Raw genomic sequence first — 7,474 nt, 5'->3', positions numbered from 1 at the left:
GTTAAAAACTAACAAGATTCCTTTCTCGCAGTGCAAGACATATTCTGCGACCCCTCTCTCAAAAGCATTAAAAATAGACTTCTTTACTCTTCCTAGCAGTCCAAAAGCTTTTCCCTTCACACAGTAACCTGCCACACTCACAGTCAAATCCCCAGTTAAATAAATCTCATGGCCCCACGGAGCAATCTTCTTCAAGGAGTGTCCTCTATCAAATTCAAGACCTTTCCATCTCCCACTGGGTGTGTTCCTTTCCTTTCTGCTCTGCCCAGTCTTCCACCCTGCCTCAAATCTCTGCTAATATTCTCCTGTCCTGAGGGAAGTGGGTGGGGCAGTGATGGACTGCCAGCTTGAGACCTGCAAATGAAGGAAGAAACTGAAAGTCTCAGCTCTGGAAATTTCTTCTCGATCTGCAGAGGACCAGTACCGGTTGTCTTGTCTGCCTTGATCTTCTTCCACCTGGAAAGACATTATTCTATCTCCTTTTGGAATCATGCTTTTGGCCAAAGAGACTGGAGGAGTGAGAATTTTGGTGTCTTTAAAAACATAGAAATGTTTGAGAATCTTCCCCACTTTCTCCTCTATAAGTTTCAGTGTATCTGGTTTTATGTGAAGGTCCTTCGTTTGTTTGTTTATTGAATATTTTCCTTATTTGCATTTCAAATGTGATCCCCTTTCCTGGTTTCCCCTCCAAAAACTACCCTCCCCTATGTGCCCCCATCACCAACCCACCCACTCCTGCTTCCTGGCCCTGGCGTTCCCAGACACCACGGCATCGAGCCTTCATTGGACAAAGGGCCTCTCCTCCCATTGATGTCCGACTAGGCCATCCTCTGCTGCATATGCAGCTGGAGCCAAGAATCCCACAATGTGTGCTCCTTGGTTGGTGTTTTAGTCCCTGGGAGCTCTGGGGATACTGGCTAGTTCATATTGTTGTTCCTCCTATGGGACTGCAAACCCTCTCAGCTCTTTAGGTCCTTTCTCTAGCTCCTTCATTGGGGGCCCTATGCTCAGTCCAATGGATGGCTGTGAGCATCCACCTCTGTATTTGTTAGGCACTGGTAGAGCCTCTCAGGAGACAGCTATATCAGGCTCCTGTCAGCAAGCACTTCTTGGCATCCACAACAGAGTCTGGGTTTGGTGATTATAAATGGGATGGGTACCCAGGTGAGTCAGTCTCTAAATGGTCATTTCTTTAGTTTCTACTCCACACTTTGTAACTCCTTCCATGGGTATTTTGTTCCCCCTTTTAAGATGGATAGAAGTAGCCACACTATGGTCTTCCTTCTTCTTGAGTTTCATGTGGTTTATGAATTGTGTCTTGGGTATTCCAAGCTTCTGAGATAATATCCACTTATCAGTGAGTGCATATCATGTGTATTCTTTGTGATTGGGTTACCTCACTCAGGATGATATACTCCAGATCCATCCATTTGCCTATGAATTTTATAAATTCATTCTTTTTAATAGCTGAGTAGTACTCCATTGTGTAAATGTACCACATTTTCTGTATCCATTCCTCTGTTGAAGAACATCTGGGTTCTTTCCAGCTTCTGCCTATTATAAATAAGGTTGCTATGAACATAGTGCAGCTTGTGTCCTTATTACATGTTGGCACATCTTCTAGGTGCCCAGGAGTGGTATAGCTGGCTCCTCAGGTAATACTATGTTCTGTTTTCTGAGGAATTGCCAAACTGATTTCCAGAGTGGTTGTAACAGCTTGCATTCCCACCAGCAATGGAGGAGTGTTCCTCTTTCTCCACATCCTCACCAACATCTGCTGTCACTTGAGTTTTTGATTTTAGCCATTCTGACTGGTGTGAAGTGGAATCTCAGGGTTATTTTGATTTTCATTCCCCTGATGACTAAGGATGTTGAACACTTTTTAGGTGCTTCTCAGCCATTCATGATTCCTCAGTTGAGAATTCTTTGTTTAATTCTGTACCCCATTTTTTAATAGGGTAAATTTTTTTCTCTGAAGTCTAACTTCTTGAGTTCTTTGTATATATTGAATATTAGTCCTCTATCAGATGTAGGATTGGTGAAGATCTTTTCCCAATCTGTTGGTTGCCTTTTTGTCTTATTGACAGTGTCCTTTGCCTTACAGAAGCTTTACAATTTTATGAGTTTGTGGAGGTCCTTGATCCACTTGGACTTGAGCTTTGTACAAGGAGATAAGAATGGGTTGATTTGCATTCGTCTACATTCTGACTGCCAGTTGAACCAGCACTGTTTGTTGAAAATACTGTCTTTTTTCCACTGGATGGTTTTAGCTCCATTGTCAAAGATCAAGTGACCATAGGTGTGTGGGTTCATTTCTTGGTCTTCAATTCTATTCCACTAATCTTCCTGCCTGTCTCTGTACCAATACAATGCAGTTTTTATCATGATTGCTCTGTAATACAGCTTGAGGTCAGAGATGGTGATTCCCCCAGAAGTTCTTTTATTGTTGAGAATAGTTTTCGCTATCCTGGGTTTTTGTTTATTCCAAATGAATTTGAGAATCTTTCTAACTCTATGAAGAATTGAGTTGGAATTTTGATGGGGATTAAACTGAATCTGTAGATTGATTTAGGCAAGATGGCCATTTTTACTATATTAATCCTGCCAATCCATGAGCATTGGAGATCTTTCCATCTTCTGAGATCTTCGATTTTCTTTTTCAGAGACTTGAACTTCTTTTTTTTTTAATTTTTAATATTTTTTTATTACATATTTTCCTCAATTACATTTCCAGTGCTATCCCAAAAGTCCCCCATACCCTCCTCCCCACTTCCCTACCCACCCATTCCCATTTTTTTGGCCCTGGCATTCCCCTGTACTGGGGCATATAAAGTTTGCATGTCCAATGGGCCTCTCTTTCCAGTGATGGCCGACTAGGCCATCTTTTGATACATATGCAGCTAGAGTCAAGAGCTCCGGGGTACTGGTTAGTTCATAATGTTGTTCCACCTATAGGGTTGTAGATCCCTTTAGCTCCTTGGGTACTTTCTCTAGCTCCTCCATTGGGAACCCACTTCTTATCATATAGATCTTTCACTTGCTTGGTAGGAGTCACACGAAGGTATGTAATATTATTTGTGGCCATTGTGAAGGGTGTCATTTCCATAATTTCATTCATAGCCTGTTTATCCTTTGAGTGGAGGAAGGCCACTGATTTCTTTGAGTTAATTTTATATCCAGCCACTTTGGTGAAGTTATCAGCTTTAGGAGTTCTCTGGTGGAATTTTTGGGGTCACTTAAGTAAACTATCATATCATCTGCAAATTGTAAGAGCCTTGAACATATGCACACAGGGGAAAAATTACTGAGCAGAATACCAATGGCTTGTGCTGTAATATCAAGAATCAATAAATTGGACCTCATAAAATTGCAAAGTTTCTATAAGGCAAAGGACACTGTCAATAAGACAAAAAGGCAACCAACAGATTGGGAAAAGATCTTTACCAGTCCTACATCTGATAGAGGGCTAATATCCAATATACAAAGAATTCAAAAAGTTAGACTCCAGAAAACCAAATAACCCTATTAAAAATGGGGTACAGAGCTAAACAAAGAATTTTCAGCTGAGGAATACCAAATGGCCAAGAAGCACCTAAAGAAATGTTCAGCATCCTTAGTCATCAGGGAAATGCAAATCAAAACAACCCTGAAATTCTACCTCACACCAGTCAGAATGGATAAAATCAAAGACTCGTGTAACAGCAGATGCTGGTGAGGATGTGGAGAAAGAGGAACACTCCTCCATTGCTGGTGGGAATGCAGGCTGTTACAACCACTCTGGAAATCAGTTTGGCAGTTCCTCAGAAAACTGGACATAGTACTACCGGAAGATCCAGCAATACCTCTCCTGGGTATATACCCAGAAGATGTTCCAACTGGTAACAAGGACACATACTGCACTATGTTCATAGCAACCTTATTTATAATAGGCAGAAGCTGGAAAGAACCCAGATGTTCTTCAACAGAGGAATGGATACAGAAAATGTGGTACATTTACACAATGGTGTACTACTCAGCTATTAAAAATGATGAATTCATGAAATTCTTAAGCAAATGAATAGAACTAGAAAATATCACCCTGAGTGAGGCAACCAATCGCAAAAGAACATGTACTCACTGATAAGTGGATATTAGCCCAAAAGCTCCAAATAACCAGGATACAATTCACAGATCACGTGAAGCTCAATAAAAAGGAAGACCAAAGTGTGGGTGCTTAGGTCTTTCTTAGAAGGAGAACAAAATACTCACAGGAGCAAATATGGAGATAAAGTGTAGAACAGAGACTGAAGGAAAGGCCATCCAGAGAACAACAATATCAACCAATCAGAACTCCCAGGGACTAAGCCATCAACAAAGGAGTACACATGGCTCCAGCTGCATATGTAGCAGAGGATGGCCTTGTCATGCATCAATGTAAGGAGAGGTCCTTGGTCCTATGAAGGCTGGAGTGATGCCCCAGTGTTGGGAATTGAGGGTGGGGAGGTGGGAGTAAGTGGGTGGGTGGGTGGAGAAACACCCTCATAGAAGCAGGGAGAGGGAGGATGTGATAGGGGGTTTCCTCGAGGGAGGGAAACTTGGAAAGGGGATAACATTTGAAATATAAATAAAGAAAATACCCAATTTTAAAAAACATAGAATGTTATGGGAATATGTTTTTGTTTTAATCCCTAGTGTGGGATATAGGGCTGCTTCAGATTGTCCACAGCAGCTGACTATGATTTGCCTCTTGCTCTAGCAAGGGTGTGATTTTGCCAGCTGCAGACAGTCTCTGCAAATGTATGACATTTGGGATTCTGGGGAGCCTTGAGAAGGTGTATGAATGTTAGGGTCCCAAGCGATGTGTGGCAGCTCCTCCTGCTGCTGCTGTTGCGGTAGCTGTTTGCTGTTTGCTATTGTTAGTTGGAGATATCCTGATGGCAAACATCTAAAGTGCCCCAAGGGTCATCCTTGTGTTGGGGTTTGGAAGGGATACATATGGGTGGAGAAGGGAGGCAGAAAAGGAACCCATAATGCAGCCAAAAGTCTGGTTACAGACTGAGTTATTTTTTTTCAAAAATAATGTGTTTTTCTTTTCCAGTTATTGATCAGTGGCTCTATTAACAGGTGCTTAGGTGTGCCTTTCATTTTATTACCCTGGTTGGGGTTTGAGGGTTTCTTGGACATTTAGAGTAATGTGTCTCGTCATCTATGGACTAGTTCTAGCCATCATTTCTTAGATACTGCCGCCAGATAATTCCCTCTTCACCTATGAGAGTGTAACTATATTCAGGCCAATGGACCCAGCCTAGTATGACTAGCACTGCCTGTCACTGCTATTATTAGGTCTAGTGCTAGTCTATTAGCTGCATTCTAAATCAAAAACATGTCAGGAAGCAATGAGTGACCACATGTCTAAGCAGCAGATGGATTAGGGAGTAAATGATGACACTTGGGGCGAACACAGCTGGTTGTTAACTTAGCAGCCTCTTTCTGCTAAGAGGCAGCCATGTTTCTCCAGTATTATGTAAATGAGAAGGGCTATCACTGCTATACGCTGAAGAAATTTGACCCTATGGGACAACAGACTTGCCCTGCCCACCCTGCTCATTTCTCCCCAGATGACAAATACTCAAAACAACAAGTAACCATAAAGAAATGCTTCAAGGTGCTCATGACCCAACAACCACGTCCTGTCCTCTGTGGGTTTGTTAATCTCTTGTGCTGCCCACTCCTAGACCAATTATCAGCAACCGAATGTGTCAACCTATGAGCCTTGAAGTCTACCTATACATGCTGTTTGGAATGCTATCTCACTATATGATTGAGTCTGTAATTATGAGACTGTTCATAAAAGCAACAATTTTTTTCTCATGTTTTCACTTATTGCCAGGTTATTAAAAATGCAATGATTTGAAAAAGAAACAAATGATAAGAGGAATTAGAGAACAATTAGAGCATTTGTGATTAAAAAAAATCACATAAGTAAGATTTGATTAAAACAGCATTTGTTGGAAAATGTATAGTTTATATGCAAGTAAAAAAAGTTTGGGGGTCTGGAGAGATGGATCCAGTGTTGGCAGTACTTGTTCCTCAATCATAAAGTCCAGAATTCAAATCCCAGCACCTTTTACATGGTACCTAGAGACAAAAACATCCAATTGTCTGAATAAGTCACGAAGAGTATGTACCGCCCATGGGGTTGTCCCAGGCAGAGTAGTGAGAAGCAGCTTTGGCCTCCAGTTTGTTTGTGTTTTTAAAGGCAGGATCACAATTGTGAATATACAGAAAAGCATCTGTGAGCATCCGTAGGCTTCTGCAGCAAGCACACATTGTTTACAGAAGTGGAGATATGGCAGTTAAGTGGTCAGGCAGTTCTTATAACCTTCAGGTCAAGGGACACATTGTATAGGAATGTATGGCTAGTCCAGAAACCAGTTTACCCAAGACAGTTTCAGCACTACTTAGAGTATTGTTAGGAATCCTTCCATGACATGGCATAACTATAGTTCAGTAGCCCACTCTCCTTCCACATGAGGCAGCTCACAAATACCTGTAACTCCATCTCCAATAGATCCAAGACCCTATGCACACCTATACATACATGTACACGTATACTCACACAGGTACATGTTCACACAGGTAAATATAGTCAATTTTAAGAGAAAAGTTTTTCAAACTTAGACAATCTAAGTTTCCATCTTAGAAAGCTAGGGGGAGAACTAGATTGCAGACTCTGCGGGAAGAAGGGTGCAACAAGCGAGGCACAGAAGCCAGAACACAGAAGCACAAGTGGGAGTCAGTGAGACCCAAGGTAGCTGCTCTTGGTCATTGTTAGTTCAAAAACTAGTAAACCTTTAGATATATTGATCAGGGAAAAAAGGAGACTGGTGATCTTCTAGTGACTGGGTATTTGTCCAGGATGTCTGAAGCCTTGGGTTCCATTGTCAGTACCAACAGAAAAGGAGGAAGAGGAAAAAGGTGAAGATGGAGAAGGAGAGGGGGATAAAGTAGAAGGAGGAGGAGGCGGAGAAGGGAAAAGGGGGGAGGGGGGAAGGAACAAGTGAGTAGGAGATAGAGGAGGGGAAGTGGAGGAGGCAGAGGTGGGAAAGGAGGAGGAGGATCAAACCTACTATGAAGCTATGATAATCAAATAATGAGCAAATAAAGACTAAAATAATTTTAAATAGCTAATAAAGGCATTTTAGCAAACCTTTATACTAATATATTGACAGCATGGATGCAATTGATGAAATGAAAACAGTCCTTGACAAATAAAAACTAAACAAACAGATTCAAGAATAAGAGAAATCTGAATGGGTCAGCAATTATCTAGTATATTTAATTCATGGTTTAAAAAGCTTCCCACTGAAGTGGGAGTGGGTGGGTAGGGGAATGGGGAGGAGGGTAGAGGGGACTTTTGGGATAGCATTTGAAATGTAAATGAAGAAAATACCTAATTAAAAAAATTTAAAAAAAAATTCTGAGTTTGAGGCCA

General features: G+C 41.4%; 1 pseudogene; it reads left to right on the top strand.

Moving 5' to 3' along the window:
- Nucleotides 1–5,485: 5,485 nt before the first annotated feature.
- Nucleotides 5,486–5,749, top strand: LOC110298076 (annotated as a pseudogene).
- Nucleotides 5,750–7,474: the final 1,725 nt, after the last annotated feature.

The sequence above is a fragment of the Mus caroli genome, chromosome 7 (genome assembly GCF_900094665.2).
Source record: "Mus caroli chromosome 7, CAROLI_EIJ_v1.1, whole genome shotgun sequence".
NCBI lineage: Eukaryota > Metazoa > Chordata > Mammalia > Rodentia > Muridae > Mus > Mus caroli.
This window is presented reverse-complemented; position numbering and strand designations above follow the sequence as displayed.